Below are 27,609 nucleotides of genomic sequence, written 5' to 3' on the forward strand. Positions count from 1 at the left end.
TATTAGCTCAAGCCTTTATTAAAATATTGCAACATGAAACACAGTTCAAGATGACTATATTGTGGGGACCAGGTAGATAAATATTTCGTAAGACAGAATTGGAAAGGCCAGATGTAACTGCCCAGTGGGTTAATCTTGCCCACTGCCTAGACAGAGCTAATTTATCTAGACAGGGGAATGGCAATAGAGAAAGAGTTTAATTCATGCAAAGCTGACTGTACAGGGGACCAGAGTTTTATTATTACTCAAATCAGTCTCCTCCAAAACTTGGAGATTGAGGTTTTCAAGAATAATTTGGTGTATGGGGGGTCAGAAAGTTGGCAGTACTGACTGATCAGGTCAGAGATAAAATAATAGGGAGTCAAAGTTGTCCTCTTGTGCTGAATCAGTTCCTAGGCAGAGGCCACAAATCCAACTGAGCCAGTTTATCAAGACCTGGGTAGTGCCAGTTGATCTATCAAGTGCAGGGTCTGCAAAATATCTGAAACACTGATCTTAGATTTTACATTAGTGATGTTATCCCCAGGAGCGATATGGAGAGGTTCAGATTCTTGCACCCTCCAGCTGCATGACTCCTAAGCCATAATTTCTAACTTTGTGGATATTTTGTTAGTCCTGCAAAGGCAGTCTAGGCTCTAGGCAGGAAGGGGGTTTGTTTAGGGAAAGGGCTATTGTTATCTTGGTTTCAAAGTTAAATCATAAACTAAGTTTCTTCCAAAATTAGTTTAGACTACACCAGCAATGAATAAGACAGCTTGGAGGTTAAAAGCAAGATTTGAAGGCAGTTAGGACACATCTCTTTTACTGTCTTATTTTCTCAGTTATGATTTTTGCAAAGGCAGTTTCACAGTCATAGTTCAGTTTTATTCCAAGAATTATTCACTGGCAAGTTCTGGGAAATTATGAGGAAACTGAAATCATGTTGCTCATGGGATAAGATGCCGGAAGAGCAAGGTGTGGCCCTAGTTAAGCAGCTATTGGTTGATCAATTTGAATTTAGCAAACGGAGTGGAAAGAAACAGTGGAAACTAAGTTCTTGTAAGGATCAGTACAACATTTTAAGTCCTTCTCTTTGGCCAGCATTGGCGTAAAAGATAACATGCTAAGGACAATTGTCGGAGTCCAGATTTCCATTGGTGCCTTTGATATCTTTGGAGATTGTGGAGTCTTGAGTGTGTTCAGCAGCTCCTTATGTGACTTATATTTCTGTGGTCACTGTAATAACCTGTCCAGGGGGTAGCAGTTAACAAGTATTTAGGGCTGTGTGTAGGACATAGTGTAGAACTCTGAAGCCTCGAAAAACAAGAACTAGAATCATTAACAGTCTTTGAAAGGTTGTCCATCCAGCCCATCGTTTTACCTGGTTTTAATCATAAAACCAAGTTCCACCCTCCATCTGGATTCCTTGATCCAGGTGACCCAGAATGTGGCAGAAGAGCCAGGTTGTCAAGGTTTCTTTCTTTTGTGTCTCATTTTGTATCTGATTAGTGAAGTATTTTCAAAATAACAGAGTCATTTGTAGAAATCAAAGTGTTAGTATTAAAGGAGGGCATTTTTTGAAGTTTTTAAATCCTCATTCATTAAAAATCTGGAATTTAAATTCATAAGACAGGAATAAGACAGCTAGAAGAAGAAGAAGTGTTTGGTGGTCACAGTGATGCAGCAGTCAAACTGTTAGCAGCAGTGAATTCAATGGGTCTTCAGCAGCTCAATTCTTGCCTCCTTGGAGGAGAGAATTCAACCAAGGGACATAAGGCAGAGGGAGAGACTAAGGCAAGTTTTAGGGGAGGAGTGAACAGGAATGAAAGGAAGTGCACTTGGAAGAGGTCAAGTGGGCAGCTTGGGAGATCCAAGTGCCCCAGTCAACCCTTGACTTCAGATTTTTACACACTGGATGATTCTGAGGTTTGTGTTTCTTCTCCCTTGATTTTTCCTTGGGGCAGGCTCTCTGCATGTGCAGTGGACTGCCAGCACTTGAGAGGGGCCACATGCGGAGTGTGTTTACAAGTTGTGTGCATGCTCCTTTGAGGCATTTTTCCCTTATCAAGTTGAACATTCCCAGAGAAGGGTCATATGCCAGTTACACTCCACCATTTTGCCTCTTAGTGTGCATGCTGGAGCCCACTTGCCCAACTCCAGAGATCTTATCAGAAAGCTGCTAATCACCAGCTTCAGGTGTTTTATATTTAATGGGAGACTGCCTTTCCCTGGCACTGGCTGCAACCAATTATTATTTTAGAGAGACAGTTTAACAACCACCTGAGCATCACCTGATGGTTGCCTGACATTCCTGTGGGGCAGGGCCTCTCCTGTCCATGTCTGCCAAGCTACCTACTCTAACAAAACAAGAAATCTTGGGTAGAAGTTTTCCACCTGTTGCTTCATCCAGGTTCTTTGGAAAACAGTCCCCTTTGTGATGTGCCTGCTTCTGAAGAATCCTGAGAGATTCTGTGTGATAGCTGCCATTGGTATGGAGATGCTGGAGATGCATAATGACTTTTAACTGAGAGACGTGACCCCAAAGTTCCATTCGGTGAAGTTTTACTATAGTATTTATGATTGATAGTGCCTGATAGTCTTTTTCTGTGGCCCAAGAGCATTCCGAGATTGATGTCATTTTTAGCAAACCAGTAATCTTGGCAGATCATGCAGGATTCTCTTATTTGTCTTTGGAAAAAAACTGAGTGCAACTGGATTTGTTGATTAAAGATTTGGATATACAGCATAAAATCTCTACAGCAATTCTCAATTTTGGAAACTCTAATTTTGGGATAATATGTATTCTTTCAATTTCCATTGATGACTTAAGACGATAAGAAGAGTTGAGTTCTGGAAGATGAACCATATTTTGCAAACTCCTTGGCTATAGTCCCTATAAAGTTGGTGCCTCTGTAACTGGATAAGTAAGTTGATGTGTCCCAAGGTAAGAATATATAGTCTAGAAAAAAAAATTAAGCTAGTGCTAAGGTTGTTGTTTCTTGAGAGGGAAAAACTGCCATCCAGAAAACAGACAATAGTTAGAAGATATTTATATCCATTTGAATGTGACCATGTATAAAATGTATCTTCAAATGTTCAAAGCCTTCATTTAAGCCGTTATTCCTGTTAATGCTTCACCTTTACAACTTTGCTAGTGTCATTCATTTGGCATGAAAAACACATGCCAGAAACATCCTCAAAAATTTAGAGTAAAATTGCCAGTGTTTTAAGCTTATAGCCAATTTTTCCCTTAACCATCTATTCAAGAATATATGTTATCCAGCATTATCAAGGTGAAGGAGTGAAATCCTCTCTTACAAGACAGCCTGGAGAATTAGGTTACAGTTGATGATTATTCTGTAAATAGCAACACAGTGTTCATGATTATCTGGGAATAACACTTTGTAAAGCACCAATCCCTAACCTTTTTGGCACCAGGCACCAGTTTCGTGGAAGATCATTTTTCCATGGACAGCGTCGGGGTGGGGAGGATGGTTTCAAGATGATTCAAGTGCATTATTACATTTATTATGCACTTTATTTCTACTATTATTACATACTCATCATAAGGTAGAATCAGTGGGAGCCTGTGCTTGTTTTCCTGCAACTAGACGGTCCCATCTGGCGGTGATGGGAGACACTGACAGATCATCAGGCATTAGATTCTCATAAGGAGTGTGCAACCTAGATCCCTTGCATGTGCAGTTCACAATAGGGTTTGCACTCCTATGAGAATCTAATGCTGCCACTGATCACTCGCCTGCCACTCACCTCCTGCTGTGCAACCCAGTCCGTAACAGGCCATGGACTAGTACTGGTCCGTGGCTTGGGGATTGGATGCCCCTGTTGTAAAGAGTAAGAACAGACATGGGGACAAAGCTCCCTGGATTTTCCATTTACATCACGAAGCCACTGTATTTGCCACTGATTGTCCCTGACTGAGATGTGCATTAACATCACAAAACAAATGTTAATAGGGAGAATCATTCACCAGTTTTGATGCTTGAACATGAATATGTTTCTTCAACTTGAGAGAGAAGAAATATTGAAGTGATTTATACAAATACATTTTATGTGCATATAGTGAAACTATGAAAACTGAGCTTCTCTTAACTGAGATTCTTTTTCCCATTGCATGTTAAATTATATAAACAACAAGTTCCCATTATAGTTACATTTATTAAAAATTGAAGAATGGAGAATGCCAAAGCATTTTATTATCCTTCTATTTTGAAGGTAAGAGAGCAAATTATTTTGTTATTCGTTGGAATTTCAAAGATATTCAAAGATATCTGGGAGAAGTAGGCATGATCCACATGAGTCCACTGTGAGGACAACTGGAAATGCGTATCTGGTGACTCCTGGACCCACTCTATTGGCCTCTTGGTTGAATTTAATCTGATTCTTTTGCAGGAAAGAAAAAAAAATAATGCTGAATATAATGCATTTTCTGAATTCTGAGAGTTCTTCTAGTGAATTATTTGAATCTGAGGGTGGTCTTAGGAATTCAAACTTGCAGCTGGTATCAAAAGTGAGAGCTGTCTTGGGGACTTCCAAGCTTCATAATATGTAAAACCTAACATATCTGTGACTTTCTTGAGTTTCACAACCAATGTAGAGTATTTAGAAAATTTAAAGCATGAAAATCTTGACCTTGGTATTGAATAAATTAGACTTAGCATTGACATTAATTTTATATAATAAAATGTGGAAGGAGATAGACAATATTCTAGAGAATACCCTTATTATATACTAATTCTAATTTGTCAAAGGATTCATGTATTTGTTCAGGACTATTATGAACCTACATAATTCTCAAATACAATTTACAAACCTCTGAATTCATTAAAAATGTTAAAGATGGCTGGAAGTAGTGGCTCATGCCTGTAATCCCTGCACTTTGGGAGGCTGAGGTGGGCAGATCATGAGGTCAGGAGTTCAAGACCGGCCTGGCCAACATATGCCTCTACTAAAAATACAAAAAATTAGCCAGGCATGGTGGTGGGTGCCTGTAATCCCAGCTACTTGGGAGGCTGAGGCAGGAGAACCTCTTGAACCCAGGAGGCGGAGGTTGCAGTGAGCCAAGATCATGCCACTGCACTCCAGACCAGGCAACGGTGTGAGACTCCATCTCAAAAAAACAAAAACAAAACAAAACAAAACAAAAGTCAAAGACTTTAAAAATCATAAGTTCCATCCTTTTTATTCCAACTACAGATCTTATAAATAGCAAGAAAGTCTATAACTAGATTATATTTTGTTGTTGTTCTTATTGTTGCCTTTTTTTACATGGCCCATATGTTTTTAAGCAAAACAAATGCAGTTTAATAGTTTTTAGCTCTTTTTTCAAACTTTGTCTGAGCTAGATATTCTTAGGATACACACATAAAGACAAAACACAAAACTTTGATCATTAAGTCTCTAAAATTCCCAAAGAGAGAAGAGAGTGGGAGAAGACAAAAGGAAAAATGTAACAGGAGAAGTAAGTGGGAGCTAGCTTCAGACAAATACTAAATTTTCATCAGTAAAATGTAATTATCTTTCCTCTTCAAGGGCGAAAGATTAGATGCAGGAAACCCATTTCAACACAGACATATACACTCACACACACACACACACACACATGCACACAAACGTGAGATTTATATAATTGGTTGAAATAAGATGACCTCACTTATATAATCTCTTTCTTTTAGACAAGAAAGAAAATCTCATGAAGGTTTCTCCCTTTTATGCCTCTGAATGAACAATTTTCTTTATGTCAAAAATTCTTCAAACTGATCATTGTAATTATAAATTGTCCTTGGTGAGATTCATGTCATATTCTGTGTTTGGTGCTGTTCACATCAACATAAATATTAATAAGCAGTCAGAGGGCCACTGGCTTCGTTGTCTATAATTCTAGTGGTGAGAAGCAAACATGTGCTACCTTCCCTCTGTCACAAACAGTACATCTTTATCTCACACATAAAAGCCCCTATCAATGACAATAGTAACAACATAAAATGTGAGTGGCACTCAACACAAAATGAAAGATTTCCAAGCAGAATCAGAGCTCATCTGGTGTCTAGCCACACCGGCCCCAGTGGGGAGAGAGAGCAATGTTGCTTCAGTGCTGTTCTCCTTTTTCACTAAAGTATCCAGTCCAGGTAATGGGGATCTGGTCCTGATCCAGTTCTTCTCAAAGGAGAATCAATAGCAAATGCCATTACCTCAAATTAAATAAACCCATTGCAGCCTGACAACATCTCAAGGTGAATGGCTTTCAGAGCTGACAGCATAGATTGGGAAAGGACAGTTTTTCTCTGAGAGCTGTTCTCTGAATCCTTGGAAGGTATAAAAAACTGGATTTGTTAATTAGACTGTAGTATTCAGGGGTAGCAAGTTTTGGGGCATCATTTAACAGCTATTGTTGGTCAATTTGGATTTAGCAAGTGATGGGAAGTACAGCAGAGAAGATCTTGCAAGACATATCTTAAAATGAATCCTTGATTTTCCACTTCAAAATATGGTCCTCAGATTTCCTCACCTCTGTTAATGGTAATTGTATTATCCCATTTTAATACAGCTATGAAGAAATACCTGAAACTAGATTATAAAGAAAAGAGACTTAATGAACTCACAGTTCCACATGCCTGGGGAGGCCTCACAATCATGGAGGAAGGTGAAGGAGGAGCAGAGGCATGTCTTACATGGCAGCAGGCAAGAGAGAACGTGCAGGGAAACTGCCCTTTATAAAACTATCAGATCTCATGAGAGTCACTCACTATTATGAGAACAGCAGCATAACCACCCCTTATGATTCAATTACCTCCAACTGGGTCCCTTCCATCACACATGGGGATTATGGGAACTACAATTCACGATGAGATTTGGATGGGGAGACACCAAACTCTATCAATAATCCAATGTTTTAATAGTATATGACAGTAATCTTAGTGTGATCTTTGCTTCTGCTGTTCGTCTTGCTTCTTTAATCCAACATATGAACAAATGTTGTCAGCTCTACTTTCAAAAGTATGCATACAATCAGCATTCAGCATATTCACTTACCATTTAATCCAACACTCTATCATTTCTTATTTGGACAATTTTAGTAGTTCCCTAAATGGCCAGCCTCAAGATTTTATTTCCATAAAGTAGCCAGAAAAGTTCTATTAAAATATGGGTTGGATCATATCATTTCTGCATTCAAAATTGCCCTGTTGTTTCCCATCTCATGAAGAATTAATTCAAAATCCTCATCTTTTGCTCTAACATATTATTTGGCTCTTAGCTACTTTTCTAATTTCAACAACTACGAATTTTATCCTTTTCTCGTGTGATCTAGCATATTGTCATTCTTTGAACAGTCCAAAGACATCTGTGCTTTCTGCTTTTCTTTTTTTGAATATTTGAATATCTAGCATTAAACAATAGATTAACTCCTAAAATCTAATGTTATCAGCAAATAATTACTTAGTATAATAATAATGATGGGCACATAATATACTTCTAGTACTTCAATATAGACAGTAATTAAAATTTATAAACATACAAAAAGGTATTATTAATCAACATTTTACAAGGGAGAAAAGTGATGTTTGGAGAATCTAAGTAATGTGCACAGTATTATCTGACTTATAATTGGGTGCTCAAGATTCCATAATATCGGATTGTTTCCCGAACCATGTTGCACAATAACTAAATATTGTCCTATGCCACAACTGAGCAAATTGCAAAGGCTATTTGCAACTATCAGAAATGTAAGACAATTTAGAAAAGTGCATAATCACTTTTATGACATATGTGTTCTCAATACTTGCTTTGTCACATTTTCTATGCATTAAATCAGTGTCCTGATGAAATTTCATTGAAACTAGAAAGTTATCTTTAATCATATGTATATATCCATACCATTAAGTTATGCAAATGAGCATATTATCACATTTTCCAACTTACATCCATTAGTACTTCATGTATATATAGATACTACACTATTTGAGCTCAATTCCCACTCATACTTGTTGTTGAAATTAGTCTTATCTTGTTAAACTCTTAGCACATTTTTTGTAAGACTTTTCTAAAATCAGAGGGGATGGATGCTGTGGCAAGGGACAGGAAGAAGAAATGCCCTGGCACATAATCTCCTCCAACTGCCCGAGGTGACCTGCCGCCATCTTGACCTTTCTTTCCTTGGGTCTGGCCATTTTGAAGAATCCAGGCATCTCCTAGGCACATGAAACATTCTTGGTTTTTTCCTTCATTCCCTGTTCCGTCGGCTTACTTTTTGGTGCAAGCATATTTTGCAGCTCCCAGAAGATAGTGTTCCTCCCTGCTAAACATTCTGGAAGACACAGAAAAGTTGAGAAATTAAATCATCCAGCGGCAACTACACTCATAAACTAATTTCTTTATTCACTACAAATGTTTTGCAGCTGCTCCCACCCTGGTTCTGGCACTGAACTCGACAATGGATCTTCATGAATCGGGGTATCCTAGATCTCTTTATATCTTTAGTTTTACATTTCCAGGATATTGTCACAATTTCATTTCTCCAACTCTTAAATTTAATTATTCATTTAGCAACTATATTTTCAGTTCTTCTTAATTTATTATGGCAATTTTATTTTTAATATCCAAGAGCTCCTTTCCACAGCCCATTGTCTCATGACAATGTATATACTGTTCCTTCCCCTACAATGTTACAAAGTTATTAAGTGAAAGGTTGGAAATGATCTGGGAAGTCTGCCCTCAGTGTGTTGTGCTCTATGACATGCTGCACTGAAGCTGTGGTTCATAGACCTTTACAGGTATGCTAAGACTTTGAACCCTATTCTCCATGCAGAGGGGCCTCACTAAAGCATTATTTACTGTGTCTCCACCAAATCTCACCTTGAATTTTAATATTCCCCACATGGTCCTTGGGAGATACTATTATACTTAGAGGTTTTGTTTCATTTTTAGGAAACTTATTTTTATAAAATCATTAGTGTTTCCTGTGAGTTTTAATCTCCTTTCTGCAGAGAGGTAGGTTCTTCTTTCATGTCACAGTGTTTCCTCAAATGGCCAGAGAATCTTCTTTGCTCATTCATATTTAGGAACAAGGCAATGCAAAGGCAATTGCTAAGTACAGAAGTCAAACTTAGTGACTCATGAGCTTTAAAGGGTGAAGATCTGGAGAAATGTCTAAACACTAGCCTTCATTTATTTAGAACAGAGTTTCTTATTTCTTCCTGAGTATTATTTCTTGAAAGAATAATTCTCCAATTCTTGTCCAGGGTGGTATGTCCCCAGGCACTCAGTTTTTGTGAAGGTATGGAATGTGCTATCTCTTGGGTGAGTTTTTGATTATTTCTGCCTGAATACATCAATGTGGAGCCATGTATTTTCTGGCTCCTCAGTCTCTTAGAGTTGCAGTCCTGTGAGTTCTCTGGGATATACTTCCTCCAACCTGTTTCATCTATTGTCTTCCTCCGTTTGTTTTTTGAATTATAGATGTGTGTAAAACAATCTTATAGCCTGATTTTCTTCAATTTCTCTGTATCATTATGAGTTTATAATAAACATACCTCATAATTTCACATAATTTCATGGTATCTTGGAGGCAAGAAGAGATGCTCATATGTGGTTGGTCTGGCATCCTAAACTGGAAGTTTTATTTATTAAATATGTCACTTGAAGATTAATTAAATTTGTATTTATTTACTGTTCTTAATGATTAGAAATGTTATTACCAAGTAATGATTTTGCCTTAGAAATGTGTTTATCAAATTCATCCAGGAAATATATCAGCTTTTGGTTTAATACTAAAATAACCATTTGTACAGATTTCAGATTAAATGCCCTTGAAAAAGTTTATATATCTTTATGTTGCAAATTTCAGCCTCCGATTCTCAACATACAGACTGGTGCATAGAAAAGACAGAAAGACAAGTGAGTTCACAGAAAGACAGTAATAGTTCTTCTGGGTCTTTCAATGGCAACAGCACCAATAATAGCATCAAACAATTGACTCTACCCAGGCTCTCTTCCTTCTGATTGGAGCATCTGTCTCTCTTTTATTATTGCTCTGCTTCTTTGACTGAGCTCAAGTAGTTTTCACAGTATGTACAGCAGTTCTTACAATGATAACTTTTACTTTTCTTCTTCTCCTGATGTGCCCGTATTTAACGAGACTCTGTTCACGTCAGTAAAAGATTTCCCTGGGTTTCTGTGGATGTTTCACTACTGCTGAGTTGTTTTTATTATCTCTGTCTGTCATGCTCATCCTCATCTGGGTTCTCGCTGGCCATTGACTTCTCATGGACGTCACTGTAATTGCCTTTGTCTGCCTGCTGGGTCTCAAAGTCCCCTGTCTGCTTCTCTCAGGACTTTTAATCTATGATGTCTTTTAGGTATTTTTCTCAGCCTACATCTTTAATAGCAATGTCATGGTGAACGTGGCCATGGCAGCTGGCTGAAAATCCCCTTTACGTTCTGTCCTGGAAGCTCAACCTGGGGTCTGGTGTTGAGCGTGATGTTCCTCGACTGTCTTTGCCTAGAAAACTGGTCTTCCCACATTCCACTGGGAGCCACTTCCTCATGTTGGGCATTGGAGACATTGTTATGCCTGGTCATCTGCTATGCTTTGACCTTCGCTATGATACTTACAAAAAACAAGCCCGTGTGGACTCCTGTGGTGGCCCTGGACCTGCCAACATCTCTGGGCACATGCAGAAGGTCTTTTACTTTCACTGCACCCTCATGGGATACTTTGTAGATCTGCTCACTGCTACTGTGGCCTCTCACATTCACCAGGCCGCCCAGACTGCCCTTCTCTGTTTGGTGCCATTTACCTTATTGCCACTCCTCACGATGTATGTAAAGGGTGACCTCCGGTGGATGTGGTCTGAGCTATTCCACTCCAAGACCAGTAAGCTCCCAATTCCTGGAAGTATGATGGATCACGTAGAAAGTGACCAGATGCCCATGATAGTCCTTTTCTCTCAACTTGTGGTTTTTGTTTCCTCTCAGAACTGGCCTGGTATTCAGAGATATACCTGTTAAAGGAACTGCTGGGTGACTGGGTTTTACATTTAAAAGGAGCTTATTTGCAGGACAGAAGTGCTGGAGCCCTGTTTGGTTCCTTCTCTTTCTGCAGATGTGGAAGTGGACGCCCTTCTAGAGAGACAGGCCTCCCCCGGCACTGCTTCCTCCCTGTTTTTTATGGATCTGCACTACATGGTTACTTTGCGGTAGAGAGAGATGTGACTGTTTCAAAACTGAAAACAAGGAGTTGTTCAGACCTTTTGACCACTAAAAGGATGAAAAAAATTAGCAAACCAAAATTCCCTCAATGAACCCTCAAAACTTTGGGACCGGTTTCCCATGGAGATTCTTCTTTCCTATATTTTGATTTATTAAATATTTTCTGTGGTATGAATGCTTTCTTTCTTTTCTTTTCTTTTCTTTTGTTTTTGAAATGCTTTTTTTTATTAGACCAGAAAACTGATCAAATCTAAATTTGGACAAACTAGAAATAGAAAGTTTGGGTGATAGCAATACACTCTATAGACACATTCTAGCATCACTTCCACTTACCAGGTATCGGAGGATCGTGGTGCCTGCAAATGCGTGCTCCTACAATCCAACACACAATTACCAAGACTCGGTAATTTATAAAGGAAAGAGGTTGAATTGACTCACAGTTCCACAAGGCAGGGGAGGCCTCACAATCATGGTGGAAGGTGAATGAAGAGCAAAGTTACATCTCATATGATGGCAGGCAAGAGAGCTTGGTGCAGGGGAACTTCTATTCATAAAACCATCAGATCTTGAAAGACTTACTACCATGAGAACAGTATGGGGGAACTGCCCTCATGATTCAATTATCTCCGCTTGGCCCCACTCTTGACATGTGGGGAATATTAAAATTCAAGGTGAGATTTGGTGGAGACACAGTAAATAATGCTTTAGTGAGGCCCCTCTGCATGGAGAATAGGGTTCAAAGTCTTAGCATACCTGTAAAGGTCTATGAACCACACCTTCAGTGCAGCATGTCATAGAGCACAACACACTGAGGGCAGACTTCCCAGATCATTTCCAACCTTTCACTTAATAACTTTGTTACTTGTGGGCAGGTTTTTACACCCATCTCATAGGGTTGTCATAGGATTTAATAAGGTAATTTTTATCACATGGCTTTAAGTTGTTTTTTCAAAGTAATGTCAAATAGGACATCATTTGATTATTCAGGGAACTCAATTATTGATACAACTTAGCTTTTTCTCTGACACAGAAATGGACACTCAATGACACAACAATAAAATTAAAATAAAAAACTATATAAAAATAAAAATTCACCAAGAATTATTATTTACATTTAAAATTAGCTCAATCCCATGACATACGATGGAAGGTAAATATAAATCAAATCATGATCTCTTAAGTAAATAGAGAAGTAAAAACACTTATTATTTGCCTATAAAAGTTGAAGCTAGATGAGGGAACCATTTACCTGACGCTCCAGAAAAGTCCTTGCTAGGTGCTTAAAATAGGACTGTAAGAAATATGTGAGAGAGACAGAGAGAAAGATTGTAGAACAGAATCTCAAATAGATACATGCTATTCCTTTCAAAATTTTGTGCTGCAGTGTTATTTTTAGAGAGAATTACCATATACAATTTTGTAATTCCTGTTTATAGTGTTTCTCAAATGATTATATAAATAAGTTTAAAGTAGAATTATTTTAGAAAATTGGGGTAAATCACTCTCAGAACAATTAGGTCTTCAGTATTTATGTAACAACTAACTAGAGTATTCCAGTATTCCCCCCAAAAATCCATTAAAGTAGGGAGCCATTTGAAAATATTATATAATAATGGGAAAACCTAAGGATATATTTTGGGGGATTAGTGGCAACTAACAAAATAATTGACAAAAGATGTAGTAATAAACCACAATGCCAATAATATAACCTTATTTACCAGAGTCTGATATGATGGTAAATGCAATTATTCTCAAAATTTTAGACAGGAATAACTAAAAACATTACCATCTCTCTTTAAAAACCAAGAAAAACAATTTAGAAAGGGAAAGCAAAAAATGTCCAAATGTAGATTATAGTGTGAATAAAAAATTGTAAATGCTATGTAGCTCTACTGGATTTTGAAAATAGAATAATAACTCATCAATTTCTCATTGTCCTATCTTAGTATGTGTAAAATATTATCATTCTCCAATTCATTTTCAGACAGATTTTGAATAATGGCCTAAATATCCCTAATTGTGCTGGCTTATATTTTATGTCATTGTAGGGGAAGGAACAGTATATACATTTCCTACTGCTGCAGAACAAATCACGAGAAATGTAGCAGCTTAACACAAATTTAGCATCCCACAGTTTCCATAGGTCAGGAGCCTCGCTTGTTTTGGATAGGCCTTCTGCTCAGTGTCTCATAAGGCAGAAGTGGGTCCCAGCTGGATATATCCTCATCTGGAGGCTCTATTAAGGAAGAATCCACTTCTGAGATCTCTCAAACTGTTGGCAGAATGCATTGGCTACTATATGACTTAAGTCCCTGTTTTCTTGGTAGCTGTTGGCTGGGAATGCTCTTAGCTCCTAGCGACTCGCGGGTCCTTGGCCTGTGCTTTCTCCATAAGCCCCGCCCACAATATGGCAGCCTCCTTCAGTGCCAGCAGCAGAATCTCTCCCATGCTCTAAATTTCCTCCTTCAGATAAGGCCAGGCCCACTCAGGATAAGTTTTGATGAACAGAAAGCAAACATATCTGGTGTCTTAATTTCACAAATATTCTATTATTTGAATATTTCTTTTTTTTTTTTTTTTTTTTTTTGAGACAGAGTCTCGCTCTGTCACCCAGGCTGGAGTGCAGTGGCGTGATCTCGGCTCATGGCAAGCTCCACCTCCTGGGTTCCCGCCATTCTCCTGCCTCAGCCTCCCGAGTAGCTGGGACTACAGGCGCCGCCACCACGCTGGGCTAATTTTTTGTATTTTTAGTAGAGACGGGGTTTCACCGTGTTAGCCAGGACAGTCTTGATCTCCTGATCTCATGATCCACCCACCTCGGCCTCCCAAAGTGCTGGGATTACAAGCATGAGCCACAACGCCCAGCCTATTATTTGACTATTTCAATATTTGTGTATTTGAATTATTCAAAAAAGAATATTGGGGTCTATCTCAAACTTTTGCTGCCACAGCCTGAGTAGGGTAATTTTAACCTTAAAAAGATTTGGATATATACCCAAAGCAAATAAAAATAGTTTTGTGAAATTCAAGAGTGACACATTCATCAAAATAATTGACAAAAAAATTAAAGTATAATTTAAAACCCCAAATTTATATGTTTAAAGAATATAGTAAAGCTTAGAAGTACAGCTTTCAATTTAGTATTTAAAATATGTTTTTTAAAAAATAATGGGAATTGATAAATTCATATCTCAATGAGGTAAAATCATTACAGAAGTAAAGTCCCTAGAGGGAAAATTTTTATAATTCATATTTTGATAAATTGTTTATCATCTTGCATCACTCTTGTAACCGGTGTTCAAAATGGTAATAGGAAAACTAAAGACTGTAGAATCTAGTCCTCCAGCATATTTATCTATTTAAGAAACCAAAATGTTATATTTTATTCTAAAATACTACATGATTATAATGACTCTTTAACTTAGGTAATTGAATATTTGATCCGTTGATATTCTTAAAATGTTTCTTTCCAAACAGACTACTTTGTTTTCAGTTTGATCTCTTTCAAATGTAACCATACTGTTATTTTTTTGTTTCTGCATTTTTATATTAATTGCAGTTTATTAATCAATATTGATAAGCATTTCAATGGGTATCAAGACCATTTGATTTGAGAAGCATTAAATCACCCCTTTATTAAGAAATGTTTCTCTTATAACATACAATGTATGTTACTTTAAATAATTTGTTGGAGTTTTTAACATGCTACAAGAAAAGAATAGCACAAAAACATGAACTTGATTAACACATGACAGCTTATTCTCATTTTCTGTATTCCATGGAGAAATGCTGCCTTCCATCCATATTCTGTGTCTATTTCATGTTCAATAAAATCAAATGTGGCATTGCTTGGTGTCACTGAGCCATGTCCCTGCCTGGGTGGATGCCTGATCAAAAAGCTACTAAGAATCTGCAAGAAGGAAGTAGGCTGGGAAGATTGGGAGAAAGTGCTAGAATGTTTGTAATAAAAAAGAACGTAAAGTTAAACATATAAGGCTTAGTGAATGTATCCAGATATCTCCAAAATTGTAACTTTGTTTTGGAAGAAAGTACACTTAGTCAACTTAAAATTTCAAAAAGTTTCATTCATTTCATCCAATCATTGATGACCATGGTTCTACTGCTTATTGTCCTACTTTTCAGATGGATATGACTTTTCTTGCCACTGTTCTGTTTCACCCCATTCACATGTTTATTATTATTATTATTACAGTGGTCCATCTGACTCATTTTGTAACTTTCTGTGATCATTATTTTGCACAGAAACAGATTAAATGAGAAAAAAATGAACGTACTGTAATGGTGAAAGAATAACGATAAGAATAATTTCTTTAAAGAAATTAAATATGTTTTACACACAAGCATTTATTGTTCTTTCTGCAGTATCCAAATTTTAAGGGAAAGGAATAATGCATATGCACATGATTAAACCTTTATTTCTTTGTCAGGATAAGTAGAATAGCAACAACAACAACAGCATTTATATTTCGGTTAGTTTAATTCCTCCCACTTGAGGTAAGGTAATGTATTAAAAGGGAATGGGAATGGACTCAGAAGTTTTTTAACTTTTAATCCAAAGTTTCTGGGTTTTGACGTTGAAAATGTTATTTATTTAATTTCAATATTTCTATTATTTTCAATGGGAAAGTAGAAATGCGTATGTATCTTGGGAAATTGATATGATTAAATTAGGTAATAAATTTGGAATAGCTGTCCTGATGCCTGCTTTGCAGGAAGGCACTCCATGAGTGATTGCTATCCCTTAAATTGCTCTACAGGCAATTTTATGGTGTCCTCATTGCTATAATAGTTGACTAATACAACTCTAGCATCCACTAGTTAATGTATACTCTAAGTACAGATCTTTATTCTTAATTTACAAAAGAGTTTAGGAAAGAGTTATATTCTTTCCTTTTTATTAACTGACTTCTATAAAGTATTAACAACTAACCTTGTGAAAGTGTTAAAGTACTTATGAAAATGTCTAATTTATTCCCAAGAAGCAATCTGTTTGCTTAAAGAATCTGCTTAAACAAATGACTTTATTAAATAACCAAGTGTTTCTAAAAAGAATGGTACTAAAGAGGCAATACAAAGAATATTAATTGGAAAATTTTCATTTTAGCCCACATGGGAAAAAATAAAATGGAACAAGAAAATGGACATAGAAAATGCTCAATCTGTTTGGATTTTTACCTTCCAGACATTGCAGAAAAACTTAACACATAAGAACTAATTGCATTTAAATTATAATATCCCCCATTCAGAAGATCCAAGTGAGAACAGTAGGCCATTGAAAGTTACATGCTTTTATGTGACCTTGTTTATGATAAAATTAAGGTAAATGTCTACGCATGCATTAGATAAACAGCAAAGTCTAGGATCTTAATAAAATTACATTATTCGGTTCAGGTACTTTTCTCTGAAATAAACTTTAGATTTGTTCAGAAAAAGTAAACATAGAGGATAAATGCTTTTTATTCTTCTGTACCATACTCTTCTGTAGCTTAATACATTGCATGTAGTCATGATATGCCATAGTATAAAATACTGGCAGCATATGTTTCCTTCTAGCAGCATATGTGTAGAACAGTCTCACGCCTGTAATCCAGCAGTTTGGGAAGCTGAGGTAGGTGGATCACAAGGTCAGGAGTTCGAGACCAGCCTGACCAACATGGTGAAACCCTGTCTCTATTGAAAACACAAAAATAAGCCAGGCATGGTGGCGGGTGCCTGTAATCCCAGCTACTCAGGAGGCTGAGGCAGGAGAATTGCTTGAACCCAGGAGTGAGCTGAGATCGCACCACTGCACTCCAGCCCGGGTGACAGAGTGAGAGCCCTATCTCAAAAGAACAACAACAAAAAAAGAACAGTCTATCCATTTTGTCTTTTTTTATTTTAGTTTCTATTTTTAAATTTAATTTAATTTTTTATAAAGACAGGATCATGCTATGTTGTCTAGACTGGTCTTGAACTCCAAGGCAAGCAATCCTCATGCCTTGGTCTCCCAAAGTGCTGGGATTACAGGTATGAGCCACAATACCTGGCCCTCTATCCATTTTAGAATCATGTATTTTAAAGCTTTTTTGGAATTCAAAGTATTTTTAAATGGAATATAATAAATGGTGGATTTATATGTGGATGCATTAAAAATAATAGAATATATACAAATGTGAATATCTAACTCGATGTGTGTGCATGTATAACATTTTTTCTCCCTTTGCCATTCTTTTAAGTATGTTTCGCTATGGTGAATATCAACTACGTGTATTAGAAAATAAGATCATTATCATCACCATCAAGAACGTTGGTGGGAAAGCTATGTTGTAAAGGCAGGAGGAGTTTTTAAAGTCTCACACACATGGCAGTTACTGAATGACACATGGCACAGCATCCTTGCCTTCTACATACTCACTAGTATTTGGCTTAAAGTATGTTCAGCTTCTTTCATTCATTGCCATTTTTTCTTCAAAATGTCACTTTACTGATATTTTTAATTATAATTCAGTGTGCTGCTTAAACTACCAAACAAGAAAAATTGCAAGATAGGGCAATATTTTTGTTTTGCCATATACATTTACTTGCTTACAAAAATACTTTAGTATACCGTGATGTAAGGCACAGGTAGAAAAAGATGTGAATATAGTAATTTGAATCTGAAGTTTATATACTCATTAATAAACATGTTTTCATGCAATTAAAAAAATACATATGCTTCTTATCTGGACATCTAGACATTAGTCATATACATTTTATGGTAAAACGTCAGTTATTTGTATTTATAAAATTATCTCCATTTAATGCAATATTCAATATATTTTAAAGCATCATATGTATTACAGATGTATATTTGTACATGTATATGTCTGTGTGTGTGTGTGTGTGTGTGTGTGTGTGTGTATAGTTTGTTTTTGTTTTTTTCCTAGATGTAAATGTAGTCTTAGTTTAAATCTGGAATATCTTGCTAGGCTGGTTTTTTCTTTCCTACATATGAGAACATGATATAATCAGATAGATCATCTTGTTAACATACCTTTTACTTTATTCAGAAATAAAAAATATGATTATTTACATTGCTTTAAAGACATATATGAGTATTTCTATGTGATGTTATTTTAAACAGAGAAACTTTCTCATTGGTTGTGATGAAAGCTATTGTCGATAACCTTTCATGGACTTTATTTAATGTTATTGGCAATCGCAGAAATGTCAAGGAACACTGTGGTTCTGGAGACCTAACAAGGTGGTGACGGTATTTAATAACTGTGTGGTGTACACTAGAAGTTTACCAAAAGAGAAGTATTTACTGAATTTACTAATTACTAAAAGAGAAGTATTTTCATCACCAAAAAATTAAGTGAGGTGATATGTTAATTAGCTTGATTGCAGTAATCATTTAACAACATATAGGCATATCAAAACATGTTGTACAGCTTAAATATCTATAATTTTTATTTGTCAATTATATGTCAGTAAAGCAAGAAATAAAAAAGCCACTTTGGTCACTTCCTTCACATTTTATGCCAGATTGAGACAGTTTCTTCTATTTGGGTAATGAGTGCAAGGGAGGTCCTCAATAATTTCGTGAAGTAGAATTAGTTTGTAATGTTGGAAGATGAATTTCCCGCAGCTTCTTCAGTCACTTTTCTTCAAATCAGGAGTAATTTTATTGAAGAAAGTCCAGGGTACCCAGAGCCAATAGATTACTGAAGAGTTCAAGAGGTGAACTCTTTTCCAGTCTGTCTTTTCCTAACAGCTTATTTGAAATCGAAATATATATATATATATATGTGTGTGTGTGTGTGTGTGTGTGTGTGTGTGTGTGTGTGTGTATGTAGATTTTTTTTCCAGTTATAAGCTCAATATGTTTCTATTACATAATATGCAGTTGTCTCTCAGTATCCATGAAGGACTGGTTCTAGGATTCCCTGCAGAGAGCAAAATCCAGCGTTGTTACAGTCCTTTCTATAAAATAGTGTAGTATTTGCATATAACCAATGCACCTTCTCCTTTTAAATCATCTCTGGATAACTTATAATACCAAATATAAAGTGTTACTTAGTTTTTATAGAGAATTTTTAAATTTGTATTTATTATTGTTCTATTGTTATTTTTCTATTTTTTAAAATATTTTCTATCCACAGCTGGTTGAATCCATGGAAGCAGAAGCTGTGGATATAGAGGACTGACTTTAATACATATAAGCCAAAAAAGAAACATGAAAGAAAAAAAGGAAGATAAAAGCAGGAAAAATAATAAAACATACAGAGAAAAGGAGAGAAATCAAAAAGTCGAAACAAAAAAAGAGAGAAAGGAATAAGGAAACAGAGAAAATTGGAGAGAGAAGGTGAGGAATAGAAGGAAGATGGAAGTTAGGAAAGATGGAAAATGGAAAGAAGTGAGGGAGAAAAATTAAGAGGAAGAGGGAAGGAAGGAAGAAAGGGAGGAAGGGAAGGAGGGAAAAAGGAAGAAAGGAAAGGAGGGAGAGAGGGAGGGAGAGAAGGAAGGAAGGAGATAAGGAAGAGAGGGAGGGAAGGAAGGAGATAAGGAAGAGAGGGAGGGAAGGAAGGAAGGAAGGAAGGAAGGAAGGAAGGAAGGAAGGAAGGGAAGGAAGGAAGGAAGGAAAGAAGGAAGAGAGGGAGGGAAGGAAGGAAGGAAGGAAGTCTTTATACATGTTATGCATTGAATAATACCATAACCTGTGCATCTTGTTCCAAGTTCAATTTGTTTCCAGTCCAGTATGTGTTTCCTTACTCATGGATATTGAGCACAGAATGGGTTTTCAAATTTGCAAATTTCTGCTATTTAACCCAAATCGTTTCCCCTAGTTTTTATTTGTGCTTGTTTCTGTTTACATTTTTTTTTAAACAAACTAGGATTTGCCTTCCTATAGAAAAATGGAGATTGTCAGTGGAGAGAAACAGAATAAGAGGCATAAATTAGAGGCTGAGGAATTGCTATTACCTGTCTCGATGCATCACTCAATGGATTTAAAGGGACACATGACTGATACAGACCCCAGGTATTAGTTACTTTGAGGTGAAGACTCACTGGATAAGTTCCATTGTAGCTGTCAGGTAGAGATGTCATTTTCAACAGTTTTGGAACTTGACTTGTGAGCATACTTTGCAATCATTCTGACTTGCACTTCTGGCTATAGAAATTTCTAGGTTTAACATAAATATTCAGTACCCATTTCCGCCTCCTTCAGCTGTCAGCTTCAATTCATCTTTAAAAGTTTAATAACTTAGATTTGTATAGCACTTGTTTTCAAGTCAATTTCAGAAATAAAATTTCATTTTGTTCTCAAACATCCTTCAGATGTCAAAATTAATATCCTAATTATAGAGACAAAGGAACTCAAGTACACAGAGATGAACTGTTCTTTCCTGGGTTACCTGGACAGCTCCAGAAAGAAATAAGGTTACAACTCACCGTTTCTGATGCCTACATTCGTGAAATGAAGATAATTCTGTTTTGCTTTGCTTTTCATGTTATAAGACAAGCATCTGTAGGAAGAAATGGATGATCTGTCTAACCTCTCCTTTTGCTGGTCAATGCACTGGGTCTTCCTGTGTTTATCAGTCCCACTCTAATTATGCCTTTAAGTGCCTTGAGTGGGAAGATTTTTTTTTCTGTATCCTTCCTCACAGAAGTGCTCAACTTCTAGTAGCAACTTAGGTGTCAAGTGACTCTGGCCATAAAAGGAACCTGGTAACAATCCCTTTCACATGTGTGAAATCCCTTTCACATGAGTGTTATAGTTTGGCTGCGTCTCCACCCAAATCTCATCTCAAATTGTAATCCCCATGTGTCAAGGGAGAGGACTTGGTGGGGGGTGATTGGATTATGGAGGGCGGTTTCTCCCATACTGTTCTCGTGATAGTGAGTGAGTTCTCACGAGATCTGATGGTTTTATAAGGGACGCTTCCCCTTTTGCAATCTCTGTCTTTCCTGTCTCCTTGGGAGGAAAGTACTTGCATCACCTTTGCCTCCCCAGCCACGCTGAACTGTGAGTCAATTAAACTTCTTGCTTTATAAATAACCCAGTCTCAGGTGTTCTTCATAGTAGTGTGAGAACAGACTAATACACTAAAATATCTAAGTGGTCAGAGAGATTTAGAAAGTCCCATCGCACTGAAATCAGTACCCATTTCATTTGACACTTTTCCATTTTTCATTCACTCATGCATTCATTTCCTCATTCAAATTTGTTTACTGAACTGCTATTTCTTGCTATGTATAAACCACTGTTCCCAATCCAGCTAAGCATAGTGAAGTAGCACCCCAGATTTCAGGAAGATTTGCCACCAAAGGACAAGATGTTTTTTTTTTCCAAGATAAAACTAAGACTGAAGAAAATAATGTTTAAAGATTCAAAGATAAGGGGGAAAATATATTGTGTAACCCTTAACAATACTTGGAGGATGGGAGACTCAACTTGCAAGAAATGGTTGAATTCTCATTCCAATTTGTAAGACATCCCTGTGGTTAAGGCTTTTGGGTGATGAACGAATCAGACTTTTATATGCCTGGGTAGTTAGGCTGTTTTTGTTAAATGATTCATTAAGCTCTGTAAATTCAGAAAGAAGAGCAAGTTAGAAGCAGCACAGTATTTCATGCATGCTTGTTAAGCTCTTTCTTTACATAATGAGCAGAGTTTCAAAACTTTTGACTACACTGCCACTAGCAATGAAATACTTTCCTGAGATAAGTGTGGTGCAGCTTCCTATTTCGAGAAGATATTTACTGTGGATGGAGAAAATGGGCGAGAGCCAAGCTACCACATGTGTTCCATTGTCTCCAATGAATTTGTGTTGAGCATCAAAAATTGTTTCTTACCTATTTTGACAACTTTACTGTTTCCTTTAACACATCAAGTTGTAATTCATTATGACAAAAAGTTCAGCTCTTTAAAATATGTTTGCAAGAAACCTTAAGTATGATTTCTACTTATTAAAAGGAGAAAATGCAAACACAGTTCTTAAATGTGCATGTATATTTGTGTGTGCTTCTGCTTTACATTAATCCTTGTGAAATATAGGATTAAGTTTACCATAGAAGTTACATCTTGAAAATAATGTTTTTGTGTCATACTTTAACATACATTTAGATAATACTGACAGTAAAATGCAGGAACTAACAAATCATAGCATTACAAAATATAATTGAGTTTGACTGACTGTTGGTAAATTGGAATTTCATAGATGACGTTACCACTAATTTAATCTGTTATCCTAACAATATTAAGTAAAACATGTCTGAATTTTTCTATTGACAAGAAAGGAAAATTATCCACTAACATATTATAGGGATATTTCCATGGGTAATTTATTTCTTTTAATCAATTCACTGCAATCTTCATTAAATCTTTCTTAAAATTACATCTTCAAATATGCTTTTCATATTTATTACAATGGCCCCCCCTTTATTCTTTAAAGAGATGCACATTATCTGCTATCATGGCCTATGAAATTAAAGCACATCAGGGAATAGAAAGTATGTTCTTACATTGGAAGACTTTATGTTAGTTGCTGTAGTGAATCCCTACGACTTTTCTATTGCCTTGTCTTTATTTTGAATATAGTTCTAATCTTTTCAGACCAGAAGCAGGTCTCAGTTACCTGTGACACAGTTTCCAGTTCTCCGCCACGCCTAAATGGCTCAAGCTGGTGGCCAGAGTTAAGAACTTTGGGCATCTCTCCCGCCTAGCAGGTGGGGGCTCCTACTTTCCTACTGCCTCCTTTAAAGGGACCGTTCAGGCATTTCCCCATGAACTTAAAGTGAGCCACACCGTACTGCCTTACATAGACACTGCTGGTTGCCACGTGTATCCGTTCTCTCTTCCTGACTCTTCATTCTTGCATGAATGACTCATGACTGCTCTCCTAACTCATTACACTCTCCTTTCCCAGAATCTGAAAGTAATAAATGCTTGAGCTTATTTTCTGTTGTGGTGGTGGGTTGATTTTGCACCTTCCATCTGAAGAAAAAGGGACTTCCCTAGCTGGCAGAACACAAGGTCGGGCTCCTGGCACCAGAGAGAGAGCCAGGCAGGCATAAACCGCACATGGGTCAGACAAAAGCGAGAAGGGCATCTGCTGGTATAATCAAGTTTCCCTTGTGAGTCACCTTCTGGTCGTGGGTGAGACAACCAGACATTAGGCCATCTACCAGGTAATTGAAAGAGCTGTGAAAGGCCCACTGTAAACACGTGGATCTACCTCCCCTTCGTTTCCTAGTAGGGCAGGGCTGCTGGTGGATGTGGAAATGAAATCCCAGTTTAGCTTAGGGCTCTCAAAATAGTTGCATTACTGGGAACTCCTCCTCCTTACGATACGAACACTTAAGCTTTCTGTATCAGGTCTTAAATAGAAGTGAAAATATTTGATTTATATATAATTCTTTAATTTCCATGATTCACCCTCTGAGTTGAGATATTCTGCACTGATGCAGGAACTTGTGGCTAATGTTAGAAAACTTGCTAATATTGTAATGATGTAGGAATAAAAAAACTATAGTTGATTCTAAATGTAAAATATTAAATTTAAAGAAGGCTTTATGCCTTCTTTTTGCTTCCCATTTATAGAAATAAAATTTTGAAGTATCTGAATAAATGAGAGATGTATCTTTAGTCAATTTTCAGTATATTATTCTATGTAAGCAACCTAGAAATGTTTCTGATTTCTTTTATCGTAATAATATTTGAAGTTTCTTCAGTTGCCAAGTATTTTCCAGTTGAGATCTCTCTCTCTCCCCTCAACTCTCAAAACCTCCCACATTTTCTATGGGGAATTTCTATGTTTTACCTTTACAATGTCTGGGGAAGAAGTTGGGATTCTCTTCACCTTTTTGTTAATGGTTAAAGATGTCAACATAATTTTTACTTGTCATTTTTAAAGCCTTTTTAAATACATGTTGGCACTACGGGTGGTTGTCTAATTGCCAGCAGGCAGCTGGTCTGATGTCCAAAGCATTAGATGAGGGGTCAAGACACCTGATTCTCATTATGTGTAATACTATACACCTGTGTCCAGGACCAAATTGCTACTGTTCTCTGGGGATTATTTACCTCATCTGTGAAAAGAAGAGTTTGGAAATAATTTATTATATCCTTTCTACGCCAAGATTGCATAATTTCTTCTAAGGAATACTAGTATGACTATTGCTTCCTATAAAGGAGCTCATTTTTAAGATTGTAAAGGGGCCCTGATCCCTAAAATCTTGAGAGCTACTGAAATTTGAGAAGAGATCAGACCAAGTGTTTTGCAATAATTCTTTGCTGTTTTTGTTTTATTTGTCTTTAGCCCTTCGTTGTGTTAGTACTTCAGTATGTTGAAGGAATTTAAAAGTTGAGTGGCAGAAAGGACAAGAGATAATAAGAGTAAATCTTTTTCAGTACTTTTTGATATTTAACAAAGAACATCTTTGGCTGTAATGGCAATAAGAGTGAAGTGATAATTGAGCTTAGCAATGAATTTTTCTTCCAGAGAAAGGAAAAGGTAAATAATTTATTTACATATAAATAAGGTACGTTAGAAAATTTCCCTCTATAAATGTTAGATGTAAATAAACAAAATGACGACTTATAAAACACATATAACTTTCAAGATCATAGCACAGGTTGTTTTTCAAGGTTCCAGAAAACTGACTGTAGTAAAATGAAGCATATTTTTTGCAGGTAGGCATTAATGATATCATTGGTCAACTAAATACAGAATACAGGACACCCTACATACATACTGACTGAAGCTAATGCTAGGTAAGAAATACCTTTAATGAGATTTAAATGAAAATTAATTTTGATGAAAGAATTACATATGTAAACGTAGGTAAATATTAATAAAACTTTGTGATTAGCCAGTGTCTTACAAATTTGAACAATATGGCTATTTGCAATTTTCCCTATTCCTGCATGTCTGAAGTCTTAGAGTTTTTATTTTATGTATATAAAACTTACCCTAAAATGCTCCTGGTAGCATGCTTGACACTTCACATTTTGTGTTTGAACATACACTGCCTCAACTTGTTAATACTTATTTGTCATTTATTTTACCAGAAACATTTCACTTTCTTGAACTCTCTTCGCTCCACAATATCACTGAATACTAAATTGATTATATTTTTAGCAATAATTTAATATGTAATTGTTGTAAACAAGAAGCATGGCTTTTATCATTTCGTGATTATATTTATGTGGATGAGTATTTCATTTTGCAAATCACGGTTACTATTAAGTGGATACCAGAAGTAAAAAATCACTATGGTTTGCAAGAGGTGGACAGTGGGGTTTATATCACCTGAATCACATTGAAAACATATACATATTTTATAGCTCAAAGATTTAGTATGAATGATAAACTTTTCTGAAATTCTAGTTTTGCTATGTTGAATCTTACCTTAAACTAGTTTAGAAATAAATAGCATCATCCAACTATTAATTAGAAAAAATATTTCCCAAACGAACATAAGTATAGTTATCTCCAAAATAATTTAGAAAATGTATGCAGCATTTTAAATAGTAAACTCCTTTTACTTTGACATCTGGGAATAATGCAAAAGAGCAGATTGTCAAATCAGGCTTGAAAGAATAAGATATCGTACTTAGAATTGAGCTCTACTAATAATTTCCAGCATTCAGGTAATGACAAGGGGCACAGGTAAAGTTGAAAGAGGCCCAAATCTATCAGCACAGTTCTTCAACTACTCCTTATTTCAAATCTTTGCCCTACATATCTCATATAAGTTTTTCATGTCTGAAGTCTTCAAATAATGCATGCAGTCACATTACTTACACAGAAAGCAAATATTACATTATGAATCAGCACCATGTATAGTTACATAGTCTAGTTGATATTTTTTGGATGACTCATTTAATCTCATGAATAGCAGCTATCCCTCATAAATCCATAATTTTCAGGTTCCTTTACTATGAGCAGCTTAGACAGACCAGGTACATCCTGTGAATGGTGTTCCATTGATAAGGTTTCTCCCACAGCAAATACCATTGACTCACTGCCCAATAATCTGTATTAGTATATCTACAAGAGATTAAACTGTGATAACTTTCTTTTTTTCTTTTCTAGAGTTATTATTTTGGTAAAATGAGAGTATTATTATTATTATTATTATTATTAGAGACAGTATCTTGCTCTGTCACAGACACTGGAGTGCAGTGGCATGATCATAGCCCACTGCAGCCTTGACCTCCTGGGCTCAAGCAATCCTCTCACCTCAGCCTCTTGTGTAGCTAGGACCACAGACACATGCCATTATAGCTGGTTAATTTTTAAATTATTTGTATAGACAGTCTCCCTATGTTTCCCAGACTGAGAGAGTATATTTTAAATTGTTACTAACCATGCTTTTCCTACTTCTACTAATTCTTAAATTGCTTAAGTGTTGATCAAATAATATTTAAATAGTCATAATAGTGTGAATGTGATTATTAGAAAGTCATGCCCCAGATGTTTCCAAAATTCTCAAATGCGATACTCATTTTTTATCTGAGTAATAAATATTTGAGGCCAGACACGGTGGCTCATGCGGGTATTCCCAGCACTTTGGGAGGCCAAAGCGGGTGGATCACCTGAGGTCAGGAGTTCAAGACCATCCTGGCCAACATGGTGAAACCCTGTCTCTACTAAAAATACAAAAATTAGTTGGGCATGGTGACATACACCTGTAATCCCAGCTACTGAGGAGGCTGAGGCAGGAGAATCACTTGAACCGGGGAGGCAGAGGTTGCAGTGAACTGAGCTCGTACCATTGCACTGCAGCCTGGGCGACAGAGCCAGACTCCGTCTAAAGAATAAATAAATAAATAAATAAATAAATGACTCAGAAAATGTTCTTATTTACTTGATTGTGACAAGATTTTGGAATTTTAGATGTAAAAGGTAAGAAAATTAAAGCCTAGAGCCTAGAGACCTTAAGCAATTTTCCAAGGTTTCACATACGTTTAGTACAAATGCTTCTTTCACATATAAATCACAAGTCAGTATTTTGTTCTGTCTACTATTACATATCTTTACTTTGGTAAATCTTATTTGTAAAGTTAATTTTGACCTTATTTTCCATTATTTATTTCCTTCCATTGAGTTGTGATATTACTAATTTTTTTTTTTTCCGTAGAGATGTACATGTCATTTTGTAAGAAAAGTAAATTCATTGGCACAGGAAATTAAAGAGAAAGCTGAACTCAAATGAGCATAGAAGATCATCACAAAAAATGATGCTATAAAACAATATTTTCATAATTGCACTTTGCCTAAATTTAGATTCAGATAGCTATAAAATCTACTCTGAAATAATTCTGATATCTTTAATGTAATTTCTCATAAAGTACTGAGTGTTACTTTATAGAAAAATATTATTATTCTTTATAGATGAATAAAAATT

At 36.3% G+C, this 27,609-nt stretch overlaps 2 long non-coding RNA genes and 1 pseudogene across 2 annotated transcripts; 2 read left to right on the plus strand and 1 right to left on the minus strand.

Annotated features, from left to right (window-relative positions):
- On the minus strand, positions 1-21,113 carry LOC139360094 (uncharacterized). Its single transcript, XR_011617201.1, has 4 exons — positions 20,960-21,113; positions 8,119-8,305; positions 7,033-7,133; positions 1-1,293 (listed from the first exon to the last, which is right to left on the minus strand). It is a non-coding gene; the product is annotated as an uncharacterized lncRNA (long non-coding RNA).
- LOC105476934 (uncharacterized) lies at positions 2,478-27,609 on the plus strand. Its single transcript, XR_011617200.1, has 6 exons — positions 2,478-2,923; positions 19,353-19,555; positions 20,085-20,230; positions 24,516-24,710; positions 24,890-24,970; positions 27,343-27,609. It is a non-coding gene; the product is annotated as an uncharacterized lncRNA (long non-coding RNA).
- On the plus strand, positions 8,432-10,900 carry LOC105477115 (signal peptide peptidase-like 3; annotated as a pseudogene).

Source organism: Macaca nemestrina, chromosome 19 (genome assembly GCF_043159975.1).
Source record: "Macaca nemestrina isolate mMacNem1 chromosome 19, mMacNem.hap1, whole genome shotgun sequence".
Lineage (NCBI taxonomy): Eukaryota > Metazoa > Chordata > Mammalia > Primates > Cercopithecidae > Macaca > Macaca nemestrina.